Below are 26,391 nucleotides of genomic sequence, written 5' to 3'. Positions count from 1 at the left end.
TATTAATTATAGCAAATGTACTACAGGAATGAAAGATGTTAAGAGGAGAAAAATGTTCAGAGGAGAAATGGGATATTCAAGAATTCTCCATTCATTCTGTTTTATTCTGTAAACCTAAAACTGCTCTAGAAAATAAAGTCTATTTTTAAAAATTATGCAAACACCATACAGAAAAGCACCAACAAATCTAATTTTATTTATATAATTACATTTCTGAATGACCAAGAAGAAATCAATAAACAAATGACAATGGTGGGAAAGGGTCCTGGTGTGGCTCTGTAGGAAGCACAGGACTGTTACCACAAGGTCTGTAGTTCAAGCCCACCAGCTGCTACTTGTAAGCAGCTTCACTATGTGTCAGAACCAGCCTGACAGTGTTTACCAACAAAAGAGGATATGGACAGCAACACATGATAAAGATTTCATTCCCTTCTAAATACATATTCGTTTTACAACTTTCAAAATCCACCTTAAGAAGGGAGAAGCAGTATTCCAACTAGGACCCCAGCTCCTCTTGAGAGCTCAGGTAAGCAGCACCCAGTGAGGCTCAAGTTTGGGCTCAGTTTTGTTAAGTGAGCCAGTCCAGCTAGATCTCCCCCAGGGTCCTTCCAGTTCCAGCACTGTGTGATTGTCTGCAAAGCTCCAGGTTTGAAAAAGAGAAAAGGAAAATTCTGCATATGAAAGAAATGAAATACCATAGAGAACATAAGGGAGGAAAGATTAAATAACAAGTTGCTTTGTTTGAATTCCTAAACACTAACACAGAGGAAGTACAATATGACACGTATTATTTGTAACTTAAAATTTCTAGATGATTGTCATTGGTGAAAATTCACTTGGACTCACGTTCCTAGCCAGTTCACAGGCAAACATTGTAAAACACACACACACACACCCCTTTTATTGCTCCCTTTTAGGGAGTAAAATAAAGGGTCATACAACAGCTACCTTCCCTAGAGTTTAAATTAAATTCCAATAAATCTGAAAGGAGGTGGCGTGTCCACTGATTGAACCCAACACCTCCAAAAACCACAGAGGAAGTGAAAAAGGAGGGCGGTTTTCCATCAAAAGTCCTTGGGGAATGAGGTCCTGGACTGCTGGCCTAGAGCAGCTCTCTTCGCTGTCTTCCCACTGAGTCTGATTCACAACCTCCATGACTCCTGGGGCCTGAGAAAAAGAGGAAGTGAATCGACCCCAGCAGGCACCTAGTATTCCCTTACTCTCCACTGCTCTGTTTAATCTCCAGTATGCCACTTCTGACACCCAGACTTATCTGCAGCCCCCATTGCAGGACAATCACTTTCCTCTAACTGCTCCACAGTCTCTCTATGCCATGACATCATCCCACAATCCCTACTGCTCACTCCAGATGCCTCCCCATCAAACAGTTCCACAGTTCCAGAACAGTGGCACATCAATAAAACGTAACAGTTCTGTTTTTTAGTTTCCATTAAGCTTTTGAGGAAATCTTTTGGTGTGGACAGTTAGTAGAGGAAACAAAGCAAAGAAGTAAAACACCAGCTCATTAGCCTAGAAGCTGAACATAGACTAAACCCTACTCATTTATGAACAGTTGGCTAGGGGTCTTGGGAAATCTGTTTGTTCTATGGCAGGACTTCTAGCAGGAAAATTTGTAGGTGGCCATTTAGATGAATAGCAAATGCACCAATCCAAGCACTCAAATATGATATTTAGGACAAAACACAATTATATTAAGGTGTGAGGCCTTGCCTGCTGGGGCTGTCTTTCAAGCCCAGGACTTTTACCCAGCTTGCCTGGTGTGGGCTCACTCCCTTCTCTTTAAGAAAGTTTTCTTTGAAAGGAGATTTGCTTGGAGAAAATTACTTTTTAAACATATATTTACCAAGGAGCCCTGGTGAAGCAACAGCTAAGCTCTTGTTTGTTAACTGGAAGGTTAGTAGTTGGGTCCCACCCAACTACTCTGTAAGAAAAGATTTGGTGAGCTGCTCCCATAAAGATTGCTGTTGTTAAGTGCCATTGAGTCAGTTCTGACTCATAGCAAACCTGTTTAGGGTTTCTGAGGAGTGGCTGTTGAGCTTGAACCATCAACCTCACAGTTAATCAGTTAGTAGTCCAGTGCTTACCCTACAGTGCCATAAGTTATTTTGTTTGAATTCCTAAACAATAGTGTGAGAAATTCTCAAAATGGTCCATCTTCAGAAATAAAGGGGCTGTGAGATTGCTAAACTAGATATATAGGTTGTTGATGCACACCCAGAGATATGTAAGCAGGATGAATTGGGGGGAGGAAAGAAATCTGTTCTAGGACTAGGAACTTTAAGAATAGTCATTAAGACCATGAGCACCATTCAGGTTAGATTATGGAACTCTGCGGGGAGGGGGAGGGGGATGTTTGGGGTAGAATTGTAAAACTCAATGGTGGTGGTTATGTGCCTTGGAGTTGCTTCTGACTCATAGTGACCCTGTACAGGGTTCCTGGGGCTGTAAATCTTTATGGGAGCAGAAAGCCTGTTTTCCCAGGGAACAGCTGGTAGTTTCAAACTGCTGACCTTGAGGTTCGCAGCCCGATTCATAACCGCTAGGCTACCAGTATCCAATAAAACAGGAAATGGAGGAGGGGCTTTTTCAAGACAGCGGAATAAAACTGTTTGCAGGCTGGCCATGCATCTGCCCTTGTCTACTGCATTGGGTTCCCAATTTTGCAAAATTGAAAAAAGAAAACCTCACTCTTGCTAAAATGAGTACAGATTGTATTTCTTGAGCATTTGTCAGTATTGACAACATTTCTCACAATAAGAATTCTAGAAAAACCAGTAGGACAATTCTACTCTGTCATATAAAGTCACCATGGGTTGGAAACAACTCAAAGCACCTAATACAACATTCCTTACTAGGCGATGTGCTTCATGCTTTCATGCATATTACCCCATTCCACAGGGACTCAGTTGAGGGCAGATGCAGAGTATCTACTGAGAATATTCAAGAGCCTGCAAAGATGTTTCTGAGAGGATTATCTTAGTTTTAGAAGTTAGAGTTTGGAAACAAGAAGGGTTGCCAGTTCAGGGCTTCCTAACTAGAAGAACTTACTTTAATGTAGAGTCTGTTTAAGTAGGTCTGGGGTGGAGGTTGAGATTCTGCAAGGTATCCTATGGGTCAACCAAGCTTGGCCCCAGGAACCCTGTACAGGGTCACTATGAGTCAGAAGCAACTCCAAGGCACATAACCACCACCATCACCAAGGTATGGGAGATGGGCGCTTCTCACAGAGAAAACGCTCAGCCCCATGCCAGGTGCCGTGAAATCAGCTCCAACTCATGGTGGCCCCATGTGTGTCAGAGTAGAACTGTGCTCCATAGGATTTTATTGTTTTAACTTTTCAATGTGATTTAGGTGAACATTTACAGAGTAAATCGATATGCCATTCAATAATTCACACATGTTTTGTTTTGTGACCTTGATTGCAATCCCCACAATGCAATAGCACTCTTCCCACTTCCTCCCTGCCTTCTCCATTTCCATTCAACATTCTTTCCTATCCCTTCCTGCCTTCTGTGCTTTATCCTTGAGCAAGTGTGTGCCCTTTTGATTGTTCTTAGGAATGTGTACCTCCTTAGTGTAATTGTTCACCTTTTAGGTCCGTCATTTGGCTGAAGTTGAGTTGTGGGAGAGAGTTCAGTTCCAGGAGAGAAGGGTGTGGAAAGGCCTTAGTGCAAGAAGTTCCACCAGTTTCTATCAAACTAGTAAGCCTCGTTCTTTGATTTGGAGTTGTGTTCCACACACCCACCTCCTCACCCTCTGCTATATCCATGATCTCCTATTGTAAGAACCATCAGCAGTAAATGCAGGCACCATCGAATTCTGCCCTCAGCTCACAGAGGTTAGGGTTCCCTTTGTACTAATTGTTTCCTTGAGTTTTTGATGTGTTTCATGCTCCTTTGCTCCAGATGGAAAGAAACAATTAGTTGCACCTTAGATGACTGCTTGCAAGCTTTTAAGACCCCATTCACTACTCACCAAAGTAGGATGTAGAAGAACATTGTCTTTGTGGACTAGGTTATATCAGTTGGCCTTGTTCTTTAAGACTAAAATATATAGGGTTTTCAATGGCAGCTTATTTCAGAACTAGATTGCCAGATTGTTCTGCTGGGATGCTTCTAGATGTACTCAAAATTCCAACCTTTAGGTTAGCAGCCAAGACCCTTAACCATTTACAACACCATGGACCCCAGCCCAGTCGAATACCCTAAAGGGATTTCTTCTTTTTAATAAACCCAGTAGTTAACACTTGCTTGTTAGTTGAAGGCTGGAGGGACACAGAAGGAGACTCTAGCTCTACTACTCAGTTCATTAATTGTTGTAACAACCAATTCAAGGTGATTATTGCTATTATAAACTCTGATACATTTTTTAAACATGTTTCCAGGTTTTGAACCTAAAGCAGGAATATTAGAGCGAGGATAGCAGCTGTGTTGAGAATTAGTCATGTCCCCAGATTAATATCTGATCTCTCTCATCAAAGAGAACACAGGACACATTTAGTTAGGGTTCTAATTGTACTACCAATAAACCTCTACTGCAGTGAAATATGAGCCCCCATAATTTTTAGTTTCAACTTCCTACACATAATCCATCTGACTGGATGTTCTTGAGCTAAGGCAGTTAAAACAATTTGTTTCACTTATATAAAGAAATAAATCACTGCTTAATTATGTGAGGTTTATTATTAACAGTACTGTCAATGTGACCATATGCCATGACTTCATCTTTTTACATCAAGGAAAAATATTAGAATATACTGACTACTTTTATGATGGCTTACCGTACTCCAGAGAGGCACTTGGGGAAGCCAGTGGCACACTATGTGACCTGATAAGGGCACAGAGAAGCTGTGGGTTGCTGCTCTCTGGACCCTGAATGAACTTGGAAGACCAGCAGAATAGGCCTATGGACTGTTGCCGTGGCATAGCATCAAAGAAACATCTGCCATCCTAAGTACCACATCCCATCATGAGAACGAGTACATCAAATCTTGTACAGAATCTCTCCTCACCCAGCATCACATTGTCAGCAAGCAGCAGAGGAGAGGACACATCCATCTGAACTCTAATGAAGCATTTGATACAGGTACACATAACATTTCCACGTTATCTTAACACTGGTTATCAAATACTGCTGATCCAACAGGAATAGGAATTGACTGACAATTAGCAGGTACCACTTAGCTGTTTAGCAACCCTCAAGAGGATAACAGACTTGGCTCCTGAGTCTGTTCAAGAGCTTTATTTATTTAAAATCTTTATAAAATTATCAAAAGAATAATTGTGATTATTAGTTTACACATATAATCATTAGGTGTTATTGTTCATATCTAAGGTCCGTGTTGTTGTTGTTAAGTGTCATTGAAGTTAGTTCCGACCCATAGTGACGCTGTATAGGGTTTCCAAGGATAGCACAAAAAGTTTACGCTTGGCTGCTATCTAAAATGTTGGCAGTTCAAATCTACTCAACAGCTCCATGGAAGACAAGCCTGGAGATATACTTCTGGAAGATCATAATCATTGAGAACCTTATCTAATACAATTCTACTCTGACATACACACCTTCATCAGAAGTTGGAATAGACTCATTAGCAATGATCTTTTTGTTGTTGTTGTCTTATTTTGTTTGGTGCTCATATCCACAAAAGTAGAAACTGCCATCGTGGCATGGTGGGTTACATGTTGGACTGCTAACTGCATGATCAACAGTTCTAATCCACCAACCACTCCCATAAAGATTTACAGCCTTGGAAACACTATGTTGTTGTTCTTACGTGCCATTGAGTCAGTTCTGATTCATGGGGACCCTGTATAAGGTTTCCGAGGACCAGCTGGTGGATTTGAACTGCAGAACTTGCAGCTTATAGTCAGTGCACATCGTACAGTGTACACCAGGGCTTCTATTCAGCATCTCTGAGTTGGAACAGTGTTGCTATGAGTTGAAACTGACTCGACAGCACACCACCAGCACCACCATCAGCAAAATAGAGATAAATTTTAAGATAGCTTCCTTCAATAGAGAAAATGGTCCATTTGAACACAGATTGGTGTTTAACAGAGAAAAGTGCAAGGGAATACAAACACAAATCAAAAACCCTGCCAGAAAAAGGCTTGGTTGGAGTAAGAGAAGTAAAGGAGACCATTAGCTGTTTTGAATCCCCCAAAGATAATAAAAGACTTTCTGAAGCGAACTCTACCAGCTGCCTAGTAATCTTTTCCCTAACAAAACTAGCAGGTTAAGCTTTCTGTTTGGAATGTAGAGGACAATGTGAATGCTTGGGGCTCTGAATCTGAGGTCCAGCAATTCAGCATTCCACTTCTAAGCTCTAGAACATCAACACATAATGTAATGTCACCAAGCCGAGACTGCTTTCAAAGAGTCCACCTCAACAGTCTTCACTCTCTACTCTGAATTTAAGGAGGCATGAATTTGCACAGCAATGTAGAGTTCTTCATTAAATAGCTAATTAAAGTCTTTAGGAAAAAGTGATTATGAATAGAACTGATAAATTAAGCCCAAATTAGACCATTAACTAATCAAATCAAAAGGCTTCAGTTCAACAGTAGCCAACAAACAAAAGACATACCTCCTCATGTACAAACACACACACACACACTATAGTCCTAAATTTCCCTCCGTGTAGTAATTACATTAAGAGAGGAAGTTGGAAGATGAAGTTGAGAGTATAAGAGAAGATAGCTCTTAATACAACTCTAGCTGTAAGGTTGGGAGAGAACAGATCAATCTCTGCTTCTAGGAGCTAGTCCTTTTCCAGGCCAGGATAACACCTTGTAAATTCTCTACTTGTCAGCGTTCATGTGCTCAGTAAATTATTAATAATCCTTTGCTTTTACTTGGCTATCTCAAAGTAGAATATTCTCTGTATATTCCTTAGAACCCACCCAATTTTCTAAAACTGCAATCTATGTTCTGAAACGACAGCAAGAATTTTAAATAATACATTTTCTAGCACTTGATTCTTAGCCCTGCCCCCACCGCAAACAACAACATTCCTGCCAAACTATAAAGGACATAAAGTGTCTACTTTTTAATTCCATTTTCGTCTGGACTATACAAGCACTGTATTTCAATTATCAAACATATGAAAATTGCAGAGAAAACTCACAACAGGTAACAAAAAGTATCCTCATTGATCAAAGAGGTGGTGGTGGTGTGCCATGGAGTTGGCTCCAACGTACAGCGACCCTGCATAGAGTCTCCAAAGCTGTAAATCTTTCTGGGAGCAGAAAGTCTCATCTTTCTCCCATGGAACGGCTGGTAGCTTCATAATCAACACGTAACCACTACACTACCAGAGCTCCTTGAACAAAGAAATAGCCACTATTAATATTTTGGTATCTCTTTTCCAGTCATGGAAGAATCTGTATAACATATATAATGTTTATGGGGGGAAAACACCATTATTAGCAACACAGTCATCTCACTATTCTTAATATTAAGCAAAGGAGCTCTGGTAGCGTAGCGGTTATGAATTGGGCTGTGAACTGAAAAGTCAGCAGTTCAAAACTACCAGCTGTTCCGTGGGAGAAAGATGAGGCTTTCTGCTCCTGTAAAGATTAACAGCCTCGGAAACCCTGTGGAGGGTCGTTATGAGTCGGAACCGACTCCACGATACATAACAACAACAACAATATAAAGCAAGGAGTCCTGGTATGGCCCTGTAGGGTAAGCACTCAACAGACAGCTAATCACGAGGTCAGCTGTTCAAACCCACCAACTGATTCCTGGAAACACTAAACAGAGTCTCTTTGAGTTGGAAATGATTCAACAACACTTAACAACAACCGCACATTTTTCTATGGCACTAAATATCCTTCTACAAATTTATTTTGAAGGACTACATAATATTTCAGCAAATATGTATATTTTAATCAATCTTCTATTGTTGGGGTTACTTTATTTTTTCTCTCTCATTTAAAACAATGCTTCAATGGTTCTTCTCAGAAATAATTCATGCCTCATATTGGATATAATTTTCCAAGGACAAGTGATTAGATATAGAATTATTGAAGATCCTCTTTTACATTGACCCTCCACTTTACCAAGCAAGATGTCCTTCTGATAATATGTCTGAAGTATGAGAGGCACAGTCTCACCATCCTGACTTCCAAGGAGCATTCTGACTGTATTTTTCCCAGCACAGATGTTTGCTCTTTTGGCAGTCCATGATACTCTAAGTATTCTTCTCCAATACCATATGTCAAATGCAGCAATTCTTCTAAGGTTTTCCTTATTCCCTGTGTAACATTCACAAAGATATGAGGCTATTTAAAGTACCATTACTTGGGTCAGGCACATTTTACTTTTCAAACTGACACTTGGTTAGAACACTTGAGCAGGAGATTTGCCTAATACAGTTTAATTTCTTGACCCCTGCTAACCACACATACTGATAGTGGTTATGTGCTGTGGAGTTGGTTCTGACTCATAGTGACCCCACAAAGGGTTTCCAAGGCTGTAAATCCTTACGGGAGCAGAAAGCCTCATCTTTCTCCCATGGAACAGCTGGTAGTTTCGAACTGCTGACCTTGCGGTTCACAGCCTGATTCGTAACCACTACACTAGGATCCAAGCAAAACTAAGTATTTGATAACTTTAATTTTTTTCTCCATATATCATGATGTTATTTATTAATCCAGTAGTGAGGATTCTTGTTCTCTTTACATTTAGATTCAACCCATACTGATGACTGTGGTCTTTGATCTTCATCAGTAAGTATCTGAAGTCCTCTTCACTTTCACCAAGAAAGTCTGTATCATCTACGATATCACAGATGGTTGATGAGTCTTCCTCCGATCCTGATGCCACATTCCTCTTTATATCATCCATCTTTTCAAATTCTTTGCTCAGCATACAGATTGAATAAGTGTGGTGAAAGAATACAACCCTGGCACACACCTTGCCTGATTTCTAACCATTTAATGTACCTTGTTCTGTTTGAATGGCTGTCTCTGGTCTAAATTCCATATAACTATAATGAACTGTCCTGGAATAGACATTCTTTGCAATATTATTCATAACTTGTCATGATACACACAGACAGAAGTCTTTGCATAGTCAATACAGCACAGATTAACATATTTCTGGAATTCTCTGCTTTCAGCCAAGACCCATCTGGTATCAGCAATGATATCCCTCATTCTACATCCTCATCTGAATCTAACTTGAACCTCTAGCAGTTCCCTGTCAATATACTGTTGCAGCCATTTTTCAAATATCTTTTGCAAAATTTTACTTGGTGTGATATTAAAAATATTGCCCAATGGTTTCCGTATTCCATTGTGTCACCTCTCTTTGGAATGGGCACAAATATGGATCTCTTCCAATCAGTTGGCCAGGTAGCTGTCTTCCAAATTTCTTGGCAGAGATGAGCGAGTGCTTCCAGTGCCACACCAGTTAGTTGAAAGATTTCAATTTGTATTCCATCAATTCCCAGAGCCTTGTTCTTTGCCAATGCCTTCAGTGAACCTTGGACTCTTTCCTTCAGTACCACTGGCTTTTGATCATATGCAATTTCTTGAAATGGCTCATCATCAACAACTTATTTTTAGTAGAGTGACTCTGTATTCCTTCCATTTTCTTTGCATGCTTTGTGTATCATTCAATATTTTGTCCAGAGAGTCCTACAATATTTCAAGTTGAGACTTGGATTTTTTTCTTCAGTTCTTTCAACTTGAGAAATACTGAACATGTTCTTCTCTTTTGGTTTCGAACTCCAGATCTTGGCACATTTCACTATATTTACTTGACTTTTTCTTCTCGAGCTGCCCTTTGTAATTTTCTGTTCAGTTCTTTTTCTTCTTCATTTCTTCCATTTTCTTTAGCATCTCTATGCTGGAGACCAAGTTTCAGAATCTCTTCTGACATCCATGTTGGTCTTTTCCTTCTTCCTTGTCTTCTTAATGACCTTTTACTTTCTTCCTGTATGATGTTCTTGAAGTCATCCCACAACTCTCTGGTCTTTGGTCATTGGTGTCCAAAGTATCAAATGTGTCTTGAGATGGTGTTGGGTTATGTTCAAAGTCATATTTTGGTTCTCATGGACTTATTTACATTTTCTTCAGCTTCAGCCTGTACTTGCATTTAAGCAATTGATGGTCTGATCCACAGTCTGCCTGTGTCTTGTTTTGGTTGATGATATGGAACTTTTCCACCAACTCTTCCCACAGATGTAGTCAATTTGATTTCTGTGTTTACCATCTGGTAAGACTCATGTGTACAGTCATCTTTTATGTTGTTTATAAAAGAATTTGCAATGAAGAAGTCATTGGTGTTGAAAAATTCTGTCATATGATCTCCTGTATCATTTCTATCACCAAATCCATATTTTCCAACTATTGGTCCTACCTGTGTGTTTCCAACTTTTGCATTCCAATCCCCAATAATTATCAATATATCTTGATTACATGGTTGATCAATTTCACACTGGAGAAGTTGGTAGAATTCTTCAATTTCATCATCATTGGCTTTACTGGTTGGTGCATGAATTTGGATAATATTGGTTTTTGTTGGCCTTCCTTGTAGGTATATGTATATTATCCTATCACAGACAGCATTATACTTCAAGACAGATCTTGAAATGTTCTTTTTGATGCTAAATGGACACTATTCCTCTTCAATTTTTAATTTTTGGCATAGTAAAACATGCAATTGTCGGATTCAAAATGGTCAAAACCAGTCAATTTCAGCTCATTGATGCTTAGCATATGCCCCATTTTATTTTATATATTTATATAGTCCATTTCCATTTCTAGGACTTCCAATTTTTCTAGATTCACACTTCATATATTCCATGTTCTAACTATTAATGGATGTTAATAGCTATTTCTCCTTATTTAGAGTTGAGCCCCAAAGGCAAATAAAGTTACTCTTCAACTCTACTGTGAGGAGGCAGCTCTTCCCTAGTCGTATTTTGAGCACCTTCCAATCTGAGGGCCTCATCTTCTGGCATTGTAGCTGACAATATTCTGGTGCTAATTAGAATATTTCAATATGCAATATTCTGGTGGTATCTGTCAGTATCCCATTGCTACTCAGAGTTTTCAGTGGCTAAATCTTCAGAAGCAGTCTGCCTTTCCTGTCTTAGTCTGGAAGCTCAGCTGAAACCTGTTTGCCATGGGTGACCCTGCTGGTATTTGAAATATCAGTGGCATAGCTTCGAGCATCACAGCAACATGCAAGCCTGCACAGTATGACAAATTGACCGATGAGTGGTGCATTCAACTCACAGCAACTGTACATACAAACGACCTCACACCATCCTCAGAACTGTTTTGTTTGAGCTCGCTGTTGCAGCCACTGTGTCAATCCATGTTTTTCACTGACACTCTACTTTATCATGCATGATGTTGTTCTCCCGAGATTGGTCCCTCCTAGCCACATGTCCAAAGTACAAGAGACAAAGTCTGGCCATTATTTCTAAGGAGAACTCCAGCTGTTCTTCTTCTAACATGGATTCCTTGGGTTTTCTGGCAGTTCACAGCAACTTGGCAAATTACCTGCCAGATAGGTTGTACCAATCTACAGTCTTCCAGAAATGTATGAAAATGCCCCAAGGTGTGGTCAATTTCACTACATCCTTGCCAACTTTAGTATTATGGTTTTTCTCTCTTTGCCAATATAAAAGACAATTTTTTTAAATTATTCTTATTTCTATTATTGCTAGTGAAGTTGAACTTGCTTTTGTGAGCTCATTGTTTATTTGTAAGTCTTCTTTGTGAATTGCTTACTAATGGTATTCCCAGTTGTCTATTAGATATTTGTGTTTTTGTTTGACTGCTAAGAATGTTAAATGTGTGGCACTCTGGGTTAATGAGCTGGACTACAAAATCACTTTGAATGGCAAGGTCTGTGGTCAAGCTCCCCAGCTGCTCCTGGAAAACCATATATAGGGTCACTTTGGGTCAGAATCAACTCAACAGCACTTAACATCAATAACAGCAACAACCTTTTAGTTGCCATAAAGATTATACTTCTATTTTTCTCAGGTATTTGCCTGTTAACTTTCCCAACCATTTGACATATGGAAATTTTTTAAAAAATTTAATTGTTTTTTATTCTTAAATGTATCCTTCTTTCCCCTCAATTTTAAAATTATTTTTATTAAGTCTTTCTTAACCGCAAGACAGTATTTACTATACTCACCAACATTTTATTTCCCGTTTGGTCTGGTTTACTTTTATTTTCAATCTGCACACTTATTTGAAACTTACTTTGTGGTGATGAGAAGAAAAGGCTCATCCTTCCTAAATGGTTAACCACCAGCCACAACTTACCCCACTGATTTGACATGCTTCCATAGTCACTACGTTCTTCTTTATACAGCAGGCCTATGGTGGTGGTTGTGTGTTGTGGAGTCGGTCTCAACTTATAGTGATCCTGTACAGGATTTTCCAAGGAGCAAAAAGCCTCATCTTTCTGCCCCAGAGCTGCTAGTAGAATCAAACCGCTGACTTTGCCGTTAGCAGCCCAACTTGTAACCCACTATGCTACCAAGGCTCCTTATACAGGACTGGATTGGGGCTGAAATTTCAGCACAATGGTTTAGAAATTGAGTGCTGGCATCAGACAGACCTGATTTAAACTCACCTCTGTAAATTCTACCTCTGCAATCTTGGGCCAGTTATTTGACATTTTTAAGCATCAATTTTCTCATCTGTCAAATGGGTGCATATAAACCTACCTTACAACAGTTAAATGCGTGGCTGCTAACCAAAAAGTGGACAGTCGGAACCCACCTACTGGCTCTGAAGGAAAGACCTGGTGATCTCCTCGTATAAAGATTGCAGCCTAGAAAACGTATAATGCAGTGGGGTCACTTTGAGTCAAAAGCAACTCAATGACATATAACAACACTAGTTTGTGGTGAGGGCAAACTGATACATGAAGATTAATAAGCATCGAGACTGGCATGAGGTAAGTGTTCCATTAATGTTGTTGTTAACTGCCAACGAGTCAGCTCCAACCCTGTATGGAGTTTCCGAGGAGCAACTGGTGAACTTGAACAACTGATTTTGCAGGTCAAACCAACTTTGCAGTCCAGCACATTAACCCACAGTGTCACACCAAGACTCCCAATCAATATTAGGCATTAGTAAAATTTCCCATTAGATTTCAGAAAACCATAAAACCAAATCTGTTGCTAAGTTAATTTAGACTCATGTACTGTTGTAGAATTGTGCTCCATAGCATTGTCAAAGATTGTGATCTTTGAGAAATATATCCCCAGGCCTTTCTTCCAAAGTGCCTCTGGATAAATTAGGACCAACAACATTTCAGTAAGCAGCCAAATTCTTCACACATGGCCCCACACAGGGACCCCTAAATCTCAAAATGATCACCCAAATTCTACATTTGATTTATTGTCATCATAACATTAAAGAATATAATCTGGACAATTTCCCCAATAGTTTGTACCTGGTGAAGCTACCTCCTTACCTCAGCCATAGCACATTGATTGACCCATTGACAATGTGAGAACAACTAAAGTCATACATTTTTTCACAAGGCTCTTGACTTCCCTGTCATCTTCTGCTCATCAGCATAACCCATAGCAGCAGAGAGAGAGATTTCAAAACAATTTCTCTCTCCCACCTGCAAAACCCAGGCACTGCTTCAGCCTTCTCCTTAACTCAAGATCACTCCCTTTACTCCATGGCTTTAATGCATTTATTTTTCCTTAAGGAAGAACTAGTATTGTTAGACTTGGAGGCACTGATAGTTTGGCATCCAAGAGAAAAGGACAGTGGGAGAGAGAACTCCAGGGTATGATACTCAGAGAGCTCTCATTGACTGTGTCATTAATTTAACAAACCATATCAATCTCAGATGATTTCTACAGACTGGAATAACCCTATCTGGTTAAAAAGCCAAGCAGTTAAATCTGAGGCATAAATCAGGTCTTTGTTAGGAAGTTCCTCTACCTCCTGTTCAATGATTGCATTCACTCTAACATCTGTTCAACATAGAGGTGGGAGACAGCTTGCTATCTATTCCCTATTGTCACTGAGTTGATTCCAACTCATGATGACCTCATAGGACACAGCAGAACTGCTCCATGGTATTTCCAAGGCTGTCAGTCTTTATGGAGACAGACTGCTTCATCTTTCTCCCAAAGAATGGCAAGTGGGCTCAAACTGCTGATTTTTGGTTTCATAGCTCAATGTTCAACCCACTGAACCACCAGACTCCTTAGCTTGATATGTTGCTTTGTTGTTAACTGCCATTGGTACGGTTCCAACTCATAGTGACCCTGTATAGGGTTTCCGAGGAGAAGCTGGTGAGTTTGAACCTCCAACCTTGCAATTAAAAGTCCAGTGCTTATCCTACAGTGCCACACCAGGACTCCACAGCTTGATCTACTCATATAGTTTTGGGAGTTAGAATTCCAATTCCAGTTCTCACCAGTTGTGTACACTTGTACAGGAGAACATCTGTAGCCATAACACTGTCTATATATCAGGTTCTTATTATCTGGTGTGGCGCTGTAGGATAAGTACTGGACTGCAATGTCAGTTTGATCAGCAAAGTCAGTGGTTCAAACTCACCAGCCGGTCTTCGGAAGCCCTATTCAGAGTTGCTATGCATCAGAACTGACTCAACGGCACTTAACAACAACAATATAATCATTAGAACATCTGTATGTACACTGATTTTCTATATTCTCTCAAGAAAGCCTAGTGGCATAGTGGTTAAGCACTTGCCTGCTAACCAAAAGATTGGTGGCTCGAACCCAGCAGCCACTCCACAGGAGAAAGAGGTGGCAGCCTGCCTTCTTACAGATGACAGCCATGGTAATCCTAGGGGGGCAGTTTTACTCTGCCCTATGGGGTTGTTAGGAGCTCTGGTAGCGTAGTGGTTACGAATCAGTCTGCTAACCTCACAGTCAGCAGTTCGAAACTACCAGCTGTTCCATGGGAGAAAGATGAGGCTTTGTGCTCCTGTAATGATTTACTGCCTCGGAAACCCTGTACAGGGTCGCAATGAGTCAGAACCGACTCCACAGCACTTAACCACCACCACCACCAGGGGATTGTTGTGAATTGGAATTCAGTGGCAACAAAGTTTACTCTCTCAGCTTGGGTCCTTGAATCTCAGAGAGAGAAGGGAGATAGACACAGTAATCTAACTACATTCTGCACATAAGAAATTGAGACCTATCAAAGAGGTCAGAGACATTTCTAAAATGCAGCTGTTATTGTTGTTTAGTGTTGTTGAGTCAGTTATAACTCATAGCAACCCTGTAAGGGTTTCTGGGGAGCAGCAGCTGGTGGGTTTGAATTGCTAATCTTTCAGTTAGCAGTCCATTGCTGATCCTACAGTACCACACAAGGAATCCCACATCATTTTAGCAACTACTATATGCTAGTCCTGGTGTGGCGCTGTGGGCTAATGCGCGAGACTGTAAAGCCATTTGAACTGCAAGGTCAATCAAGCTCACCAGCTGCTCCTCGGAAACCTTATAGAGGGTCGCTAGTGAGCTCTGGTAGCGTAGTGGTTACGAATTGGGCTGCGAACCTTTAGGTCAGCGGTTTGAAACTACCAGCTGCTCCGCAGGAGAAAGATGAGGCTTTCTACTCCCGTAAAGATTTACACCCTCAGAAACCCTGTACAGGGTCGCTATGGGTCGGAACCAACTCGGCGGCACTTAACAACAACAACAACAACATGGGTCGGAATCGACTCGACGGCACTAACAACTAAAACATATGTTATATGGAGTCCTGGTGTGGCACTGCAGGTTAATGTGTTAGACTGCAAGGTTAATGTGTTGGACTGCAAACTCACCAGCCATTCCTCAGAAACCCCATACAAGGTCATTATGAGTCGGCACCAACATGACAGCACTTAACAACAACAAATATGCTATATGGAGTCATGGTGGAGAGCTGTAGGATAAGCACTGGACTGCAAGGTCAATTTGAACCACAAGGTCACTGGTTCAAACTCACCAGCCATTCCTTGGAAATCCTATACAGTGTCACTAGGAGTCAGAACTGACTCAGTGGCACTTAACAACAATAACAAATGCTATATGGAGTCCTAGTTTGACACTATAGGATAAGCACTGGACCAAAAGCTTGGTTTGAACTGCAAGGTTGGTGGTTCAAGCCCACCAGCCTCTCCTTGAAAACCCTATACAGGGTCACTATGGGTCAGAACCAACTCAATGACACTTAACAACAACAATATATGCTATATGGGGGAGTATTGTAGCACTTTAAGATAAGCACTGGACTGTGAAAAACAAGGTCAGCTGTGTGAGCCCTGCAGCTGTTCCATGGGAGAAAGATGAGGCTTTCTGCTCCCACAAAGATTTATAGCCTTGGACACTATATACAGGTCACTATGATTTGGAACTATATAACATAGATAACATTAAGAATAAGACAGAGTCTCTGCCCTCGGGAGCTCAAATAAATTACTTTCTTTGAATGTCCACTTATAAACTTCTCAACCAGGAAGACTGTGTCTGCTACTACTTTTTGGAATCCCACAGGATCCCAAGTCCTAAGATGTATACAGTAGTAATTTTAGAGCTGCAAATTGTTTCCGCCTTGTTGTCATGACCAGCAAAGCAACACCAGAATGAAGCCAATTTTTTTGTAATTGTGGATTGTCTGGAACCCTAACTGGAATGGGAAAAATATTGAGTCGAAGTCCTTCTAAAAATTTAATCTCCCGCTTAGAAAACAAGGGCAGCATGCATGTTCAATAGCAGCCAAATCTCTACACCAACTGAATTGGAAAAATGGTGCCCAGGGCAAAGATGGCAACTTGAGTGCACTACTTTGAATGAACGTTACTACCCACAGTCCTGACAATAATCCAGTGTCATGCATCAGGCCCCTCAGTGGGTTCACTACACCTCTTTCAAGTTTTTCATTCCAAGGCTCCAACTTGGAATTTTTCCAGTTCTGGTTAGCATTTTGGATCAATCATTTTTTTAAAAAATAAAAGTTGGGTTCTATTTTGGTTTTGCTTCATTGGCCATGACTGAACCAGTTTGAACCAATTCTAGCCTTGAGTTATTCAAGACACTTGGAGAAGTAAGAACACTGACATGGGTTTATTGTTTCAGGTCAGGTCTGCTCCAGATGGAGAAAATTCTTTTCCAAGTTAACTCAGAGCCCATGCTATAACTTGTCATGGCACCATCCTCTCTCCAGCTCTTTGAGAGCAATAGTAAAAGAATCTGATTTGCAGGCTTTCACACTTCCCATCGCACCATTTCCTCTGTTTTGTTCTACCAATCTAGACATACTGGGCAGCAGACAATATTGGGCAGCCCACTCTTGACTCTGGGTATCAGTGCTATAATGGCATTGTCATTAAGTGCTTTGACTTCATGACCTCTCTTCTTTTTAAGCCTTTACTTTGCCATCACTTTCATCCATCAGTCCTTGAATTTCATCTCTATGCCTTTGCTTTTAGTATCTCTGTATCTGCTGTATAACCAAATAATAGCTGCCACGAGTGTTCTAGAAGCCAAGCCTTCCTGGCCAAGTGCCCTGGGGTCCAAGTGGATCCTTCAGTTTGGCAGATGGTGTCCATGACTTCCTGGGTCCTCTAGTCATCATCAAGGAGATTGTATGCCACTTCCAAATTGTTGACTCCCAGTGTGCGTATTCCAGTCTTCTTCCTCTGGCTAGAGTTGGGAAAGCCATGGAGTGAGGGCTCTCTGCCTGTGCGGAGGATCTGCCTCCACACATAGTCATAATTTGATGCCTCTCTCTGGGATACATAGAGGGAGTTACTGAGCCAAGAGTTTATTATCCAGCTTAGCATGAATCTACAGCGAAGAGAGTTGAATGCAAAACCAAATGTTCCAAGTGTTCCTAATTCCATGTGTTTTGAAGTGCCTGAAGCAGGAATTTTATGGAAGAGGGAGAAAGACTCTTCCCTGTTGGTAAATTAAGGCTACATCTCCTTAGCTTTGGATCACTCTCAGGCCCTTTGCCATCAATGAATCCCACTCTCTTTACATTTGCTAATTGCATTCTTACCAATGAAGCTGGGCCTTTCTTCACAGTATTGAATACCTTGCTAAAAAAGCAGCTTCATTCAGAGGCTCCCTATAAAACATGTCTTCACTTCCAAGGGTAATGAACTCTTTGATAATAAACGCTTCGCTTTAATGAGCGCTGGCTTTGGCTTCCAGAAATTACACGGCTCTGGAATGCATGTCAGAGGTTTGCTTCACCTTTAATATTTTATGAAGAAATTCTGATTTTGACACTAAAAATATTTAACCCAGAGGACCCGAGAGCCAGACTCTGATTTTGTAAAGTAGCCATCTCGCTGCACGCTTGTGCACCATGGGCTTCCCCTATGCATACTCACACTGTTTGCTACTCTCCAAGCAGACCCAACCACATGCTGTCCAGATGGAAACCTGGCTGTATCATTACATTATATTGAAATAACCCAATACCACCTGTTTCTGTTGTGGCTCCTGCCAACATTTCCCCATAAAACATTTATTTTGCTAATATTTTAGTTGGTCACCACAGAAGGACACTTGAAGTTAAAGATTTACCATGTGTTGCAGTCACTCCGAGCCAAGAGAGGCAAAAAAATAAAAAATAAAAAGCCTTTTGAAACCAGGCAATGGGGTTTGGGAAGAGCAAATGTCTATCTATTGCTTCCAAAGGTAGATGGTCTACCAGCATGATGCAATCATAGGCCGAGGGATTTCTGAACAAGGTTAGCTTGGAAATCTTCACAGAGGGATTATTTTAATGTCTCTGCTGTTCATCATTGGTTTGTAAAAATATTTTCAGGCTTGTGGAATGACTTCCCTGCTCCTTGGCAATCCTATTCCTCACCTCAAATACGTTGCATTTATAAATAAGTTGAAGGGAATAAGGAATTATTTAGATGAAATTGGCATATAGGAATGCATGCATATTATTTGCATTCAGACAACAGAGCAAGGCAAGTGGGACAGTATTGTATATTAGGTATTGACCTTGAACATGACATAATTAGATGTCCTTGGAAAGAGAAGCCACACACTTGTCTAAAGGATTAACTGACATTTGGAATCTTGTGGTCAAGAGATCTAATGCAACCTCACAAAAAGTTGTTCAGTATTTTGTTTCTTTTTTTCTGTCCTCTGCAACTACCCCATAATTCCTTCTCATATACAGGACTGGTCACACTGTGGTGGGGTGGGGTTGCTATGATGCTAGAACCTATGCTCTGGTATTTCACATTCCAGCAAGATCTCCCAGGGTAGGCAGCAAAGCTTCCAGACTAAGACGATAGATCTGCTGATCACTTTCAAAAAATGAGGCAAGGAAAACACTATGAATCACAGCATAATATTATCAAACAGAACACTGGAAGATGACTTCTCCTAGGGTGAAAGGCACTCAAAATACACAGTAGCTGAAACAATGGACTCCAGCCTACCAACCATGAGGAAGATGATGCCAGACAGGGCAACATTTCATTCTGTTGTCCATAAATTCACCAGGAGTCAGAATGGACTCAAAAGCTACTGACAACAAAACAGTATTGAGTTAAAGCAGAAAGTAGCCCAGAGATTGGTAGACCACTGGAATCCTTTGCCAAGGGTGTCATTTCAAAGTGGGTCTAGGATGGAAGAACTGCTTGAAGCTTTTGTTGTTGTTAAGTGCTGACGAGTCAGTTCTGATTCATAGCAAACATGTGTGGGTTTTCAAGAAGCAGCTAGTGGGTTTAGACAGACGACCCTGTGGTTAGCAGCCCACTGTTTTCCTACAACACCACACCAGGTCCACTAGCAGCCAGTTACACCTTTGTAAGGAAGAACCATCCTTAGGCCTCCTGCCTCCTGTACTGCTGCTGAACCCAGACTCCATACCATGAGGAAGCTTCAAAAACTTCCTGTTTAAATTCCATTTTTACACAAACTTTTTGAAGTCCCCTCATATTTTTTAGCTTACACCAACATTATGGGTTTAATTTTCTCCTGTATACCAAACCATCTCTCAAAAATGAATGCCAAAGGACTAAGTGAAATGCACAATGACATTAATGGAGTTTGGCTACATATGCTTAACCTCCTCACTATCTGAAATCCTCACTGTCACACCATCTGAAATCACCATGAGATTTCCCTAGAATTCTGGTTTGCTGCAAAATGGTCTTCCTTTCTATTATTATACTTGGCGCTTCACTAACCAAGGTTAAGTGCACGATCTTTTTCCCCTTAGTTAATATGGACGCTGAGTTTTCCTCACCTTTCTGCTAGACCAACTGATGGCTAAAAATCAGAGGAAGGAAAAGGAACAATGTTAGCCTGGAGCCCCACTCAAGTAATGTATCCATTTTTTTTTTTTTTTTTCAGCTCAAGCATATCTTTCATGCCAAAATGCCTACTTTGCATTGTAAAAGTAATTTATATTTTAGATATTTGTTTTAAAAGTCAACTTGTAACCTGTAATAGCTGTAGACATATATTAAAGCTCACCAGCAAAGCATGGCACCTCTCTTGGCGGCTCCCATTCATGTTCAGATACCCTCCCTGAAGACAGATAATCATATAATTAAGTGATCCATTTCTCAGCATATATGTGCTGTCCAAAAGACAGTAATACAATGAATCCTGGTGCGCTTTGCTTCAAAGTATGAAATACTGAATAGTCGCCCTTTTTATAAAAGCACTTGACCTTTAAATTGATATTTCTCCCCAACAGATTATAATTATTGTTCAAAGAGCTATTGAATGCAGCACAGCGAATCCTAAAGTGTCCTGTCGGTTATTCGCAGCTTCAGTTTGTGTCCAATTGATTGCCACTGTATTGGTGGCATTTTTTTTCCTTCTCTAAGATCATGAATCTAAATCCTTAAAACCAACAAAGAAAAAAAAAAAAAACCTTTGCCATTGAGTCAATTCTGACCCATGATAGTCCCGTGTGTTATATATTACAGAACTATACTCCACAAAGTTTTCTCGACTGCAATCTTTATGAAAGCAGATCGCCAGACTTTTCTTCTGAGGTACCTCTGGGTGATTTTAAACCCACAACTGGTTGGTAGTTGAAGACAAACCATTTCCACTCCTCAAGGACTCAGAGTAAAATAAATTCATAAATGCCATCTCTCCACTCTGAGGACCTCTACAGACTGGATGACATGAAGTACAACAAGTGGAAACTTTCTGGAATGCTGTACTTCCCCAAACAGAAAAGTTTCCCTCCAGTACAACTATCAGGCTTAGCAAATAAAAACACAAGATGCCCATTAAGCTAGAATTTCAGATAGTGTAAGTATGCCTCATGCAGTAAATTATGCGTTGTCTATCTGCAAATCAAACGGAATTGGACATCTTACAGCCCTGCCCTAAGCACTCAGACTCTGATTTTGACTTTCCCTGTTGTTGTTAAGTGTTGTTGAGTCAGTTCCAACTCATAGTGACCTTGTTTCTGCGGAGCAGCTGGGGAGTTTGAACCAGTGACCTTTTGGTCGAGTGTCACACTAGGACTTCTTGACTTGTCCTAATGACTTCTTTTTCCCCTTTCCTACAAAGGAAATTATCAAATAGAGACAGCAACAGGCAACCAACACACACAGGCCATCGATGGCTAAAAACAAGGAGTACGATGACATCAATGTTCATCATCATTTCTGTTTACTTTGATTCGTTACTGATTGGACAGCTTCCCTTTCATGATTAAACAACTCTCCTAATCATTGCTTCAGTTCCTGGAATCCTTTATCAAGACCAAGGACGACTCTGTCTGAGCGAGGAAAAATGGGACACTGGTGTTAATCTTTAAAAGCTACTTGCCTGTACTGCCAGCATCTCTCAGTGTACATTGTATGGATTTATTATAGGAAATGTTCAAGGAGCCTCGGTGGTATGGACACAGTAAAATCTCTTCTTTTTGAGTTCTGGATGTGAGTTCTGCACTTCCCCTAAGAGTGTCTTCCCTGAACCCACCACAAGCTCAGAACTGGAGCAAAGGGTATAGGCTAGAACCTGCCTCCCCCCCATCCCCACCGCCTCAGTGGGAATAAAGTCCTAGGCCCAGAAAGAGGCAGAGAGCAGACAGGTTTCACACACCCTTGTAGCAGGGTTACCAGATTGACCGACCAGAGGGCCTGAAGGCTTGGTACAGCAGCCCTCCTCCCCCAAAGGTCCCTGTCTGGCTGAAATAGAAGATCGTGGGTCTCCAGTCTTACAAAACTGCACTGAACTAACTGGGAAAAGAAAATCTTTCTATTTCCATGCCTTCATTAGTTTTCCTTCATGCCACAAAAGGGTGACCATACAATGAATGTGAAATTATAGTTTACCAGAGGAAAAATAAACTTAGTATTCACATTAAAGTAGAAAACCAATACTGTTGTTATTGTGTGCTGTTGAGGGCATTTTGACACACAGTGACCCCATGTGACAGACAGACCTACCCCATATGGTTTACTTGGCTGTAATATTTACAAGTTATTAGATCACCAGGTCTTTCTCCTACACAGATGCTAGATGGGATTGAACTGCTGATCTTTCTGTTAACTGACAAGCATTTAACCATTGTGCAACCAGGGTTCCTTAGAAAACCAATTGCTGTTGTTGTTGTTGGTTTTTTTTTGAAGTGGCTTTGAGTCAATTCTGACTCATAGTGACCCTGTATAGGGTTTTCCAGGAGCAGCTGGTGGGTTTGAACTGCCGACCTTGTGGTTTGCAGTCTAGTGCTTCTCCTACACCAGGAGTCTGAAAAACTAATAGGGATCTGAAAACACAGTGATTGTTTCTTTGTTGAGTTATTGCACTGATGAGGATCAGCAAGCAATTTTAAATGTTTCCATTTCACATTTAAAATGCTTTGTATGTATCTAAAATATAGAATTGAAAGAAAATGTTCTCTTACCTTATTTGATGTCACAGTGATTTATTGCTCAAAGGGAACTTAAAAGTGCTTTGATCAATCTTTAAAAGGCATGCAGGTTTTCCTGGTCATTTCCTTCTCAAAATGTGGTCCCCATTGGCAGCAGCAACATTACCTGAGAATTTTTGAGAAATGCAGATTATCAGACCCAACCACAGACCTGCTGAATCAGAATCATTAGGGGTGGGGACAGCAATTTGTCCTGTAACAAGCCCCCCAGAGGGTCCCTGTGCACCCTATAGTGGGAGACTAGTGACGACTACCAGAGTTTCCTGAAACCTCTTCAGCACCTGAACCAAACAAGTGGCATTTCTAAGCCTGGTTTGTGAGTGTTTGTCTCTTGCTGCCAATGTTGAGGTTGGTGCTTTAGATTTAAGATCAGAGTTTTGCCATATAATGCAATTAGTCCTCATTCATTACCCTTCACACCTACCTCCCCACCACACACACACACACACTCGTTGCTTCTACCCATTCCAGGGTGCCGACCCCTGCCCCTGAAGGCCCCTCTTGGACCACCCAGAACTCTCTTCCGGCATGCTCATCTATAAAATGCAGCCCTCCTTCATCTTGGCCTCCAGCTTGTGCCATTCTTGTGAGTCTCCACATTTGCTCACCTTGCTGTCCCTCTTTAGCCTCCATCTTTTTTTCATCTTTCAAAGCTCATTTCTTATCTGCAGACTCACTCTATGTACCACTGTTCTCTCTCTCCAGCATCGTATATCGGCGTCCGAAAGTCTGTCTCCTTGTTCCCACTCCTACCCTATGCCCATTTCCATGACAGCCATCTGTTCTCTTTCCCATAGGTAAAAAACATGTAGTGGCTGCAACACTGGACAAGAGCACACCAATAATGATGATGATGAAGCAGGGGTTAGGTAAGGCTTCATTCTGCTGTGCACGGGGTCACTAGGAGTCAAAGCCAACTTGACAAAGAACAGCAAAAGTTTCCTTTTAAGATATATTTAGTTGAATACTAGAGTTGATTTGATAAACAATATTAGGTAACCAACTGTTCATGTTCATTTTTCATACTTCAGGCATATGATCAAGATGGATCAGTCCCTGGAGCAAGGCATCATGCTAGATAAAGTGGAGGGTTAGTGAAAAAGAGGAAGACCCCCAACATGATGGATTGGCACAGTGGCCGCAGCAGTGGGCTCAAGCTTAACATGGATTGTGAGGCTGGCACAGGACTGGGCAGTACTTCATTCTGTTGTGCATAGGGTCGCTATGAGTCAGAACCAACTCAATGGTACCTAACAACAACAATCACTGTTTAATGACCTGAGTATAAAACAAACAAAAAAAAATAATATATATAGAGACAGATGTGTTAACAGAACAGGTGGTATGAAATGCTGACTTAGCAGGAGGGCAAGGCATTTTAGGAGGCAGAAAATATTAAATATTGTGAGACAAGCTTCAGATGTGGAGATGAACATGGTACGGAGAGAGGGGAAGGGAGCTACACAACCTTCTTCATGGAAATGGTTTTGAGAATCTAATGAAAGTCAAGGAAAGTTATCCTAGAAAAATTCCCAAACAAGCAAAAGTTTACATTTAATTTCAGGCACTAGACAGGATCTATGCAGTCCAAATATGAATGAGGTCCAAAGACCCCAGGTGAAGAAACTTGATAGGTTTGGAAAGACAGGTTTGGGTGTAAGTCAAAAAGGCTTCAATGTCAAAATGCAAACCAATATGGGTTTCATCCTAAGGACTCAAGCAACTCCTTCAAAGAGGTGTTATGCACTTTAGGATGTCCATCTTTGTTTATTTTATCTAATATATCTCATGCCCGTCTTTCAGTATGGTTTTGTAATTCCATGGTTTTTTGTTTTTGTTTTTGTTTTTTTAATTAAATGTTTTTATTTTGGATTGAGTGAAAGTTTACAGGGCACATCATCAGCTTCACATTCAACCATTCATATAGCTTGTTTCATTACATTATTATCCCCTCCATATATCATCAGTTTACAGTGTTTCTCTCTATCCTCTTTAGCTTTTTTTTTTTGGATGGGGGGACTTGCCTTTTTGGAATTCACAGTCTCGGCTTTTAGGGAAGGTTTTTACATTTGTCTGTGGATATCCAGGGCTCATGTATGAGATTACTAACAAGCATTACTAAATAATCAGATGAGGGACAGTTTGCTATGTCTACTAGGTGGCTAGAGTCTGATCCTCAGAGCCTATGGTTTGGACGGTCAACAACACTTGGGCCCTGTAATTCCATGTTTTGATTTCAAAAACTCCAGGGCAAGGCTGTTGGTTGGATGCCAAAAAGACCAGGCACTAGCTTATTTTAAAATATGATGTCACACACAGAGTACAGGAAATGATTATCACTGGGCAGATAAAAGTAAAATATCTTAAAAGAGAATGAAAACATCTTAACTTACTCTAGAGGCAACATGGTGAACATTTCAGTGCACCAGTGGAAGAAAACTCAGGGATGTGTGTAAGGAGTGGTATACATGTGTGTGAGGTACAGACAAAGTCACACATGGGCTGCAAATGTATTGGTTCCAATCACTCAGTGTGACTCTACCACCAATCTGGAAACAAGATAATCAGTTTTATATTTTTAGTGTAATGTTGTTGCTGTTGCTTTTACGTGTCATTGAGTTGATGTCAATTCACAGCAAGCATGTGACAGAGTAGGACTGCCCTCATAGGATTTCTAGGCTGTAATGTTTACCAGAGCAGATGACCCATTTTTTATTCTCCAGAACCACTGAGTGGGTTTGAACTGTCAACCTTACAGTTAGCAGCCAAGCTCTGAATTATTCTAACACCGGGGCAATAATATCAGTTAACAGAAGTTGCTCTATACCAAAATCTACATGCATTATTTCTTTCAGTTCTCTCTGTCACTCTATGACATACAAATGAGGAAGAGAGCCCCACAGAGCTTCAGCACAATGCAGTCATGAGATCTATTACCTTAGGCCCCAAAGAGGGTATAAGGTGGAACCAAGATTCAAACCAAACAGCTGGACTTCAGAGACAAGTTCTGAACAACACCCAACCCAACAGTGGTTCTCTCCCGCAAAGACTGGCTAGATTAAAAAATCTGAATTCCCTTGTCAGCTCTTTTTCCAAACTCTAATTGGATTATACAGCTGGAATCTTGAAAAGAGGAAAGTATCAATGGTCAGTATAATGAACACTCATTAAACTCCTTGGAAAGAAAAATGGTAGTCTTTCAGGAAAATTCCTACAAACAAGTTTGGTTTGAAGACAAGATCTATCAGATTAGGCAGAGTACGAAGGACGAGATCATCGATTTTAAAGCTCTTGGTTGATTCCACTCAATACCCACTCCTTCACTTGTTTTCCCAGAGAAAATTATTGAAAAACAAACTTGCACCCACGAAACACCAGAGTGAGATCAAACCATTACCACAAATCGTTACCATGGGGGATGATATGAAAATGGAGTCATTTCCGTGGAAATCCCAAGGGGACT

Source organism: Chrysochloris asiatica, unplaced genomic scaffold (assembly GCF_000296735.1).
Source record: "Chrysochloris asiatica unplaced genomic scaffold, ChrAsi1.0 scaffold00052, whole genome shotgun sequence".
NCBI classification, from domain to species: domain Eukaryota; kingdom Metazoa; phylum Chordata; class Mammalia; order Afrosoricida; family Chrysochloridae; genus Chrysochloris; species Chrysochloris asiatica.
This window is presented reverse-complemented; position numbering follows the sequence as displayed.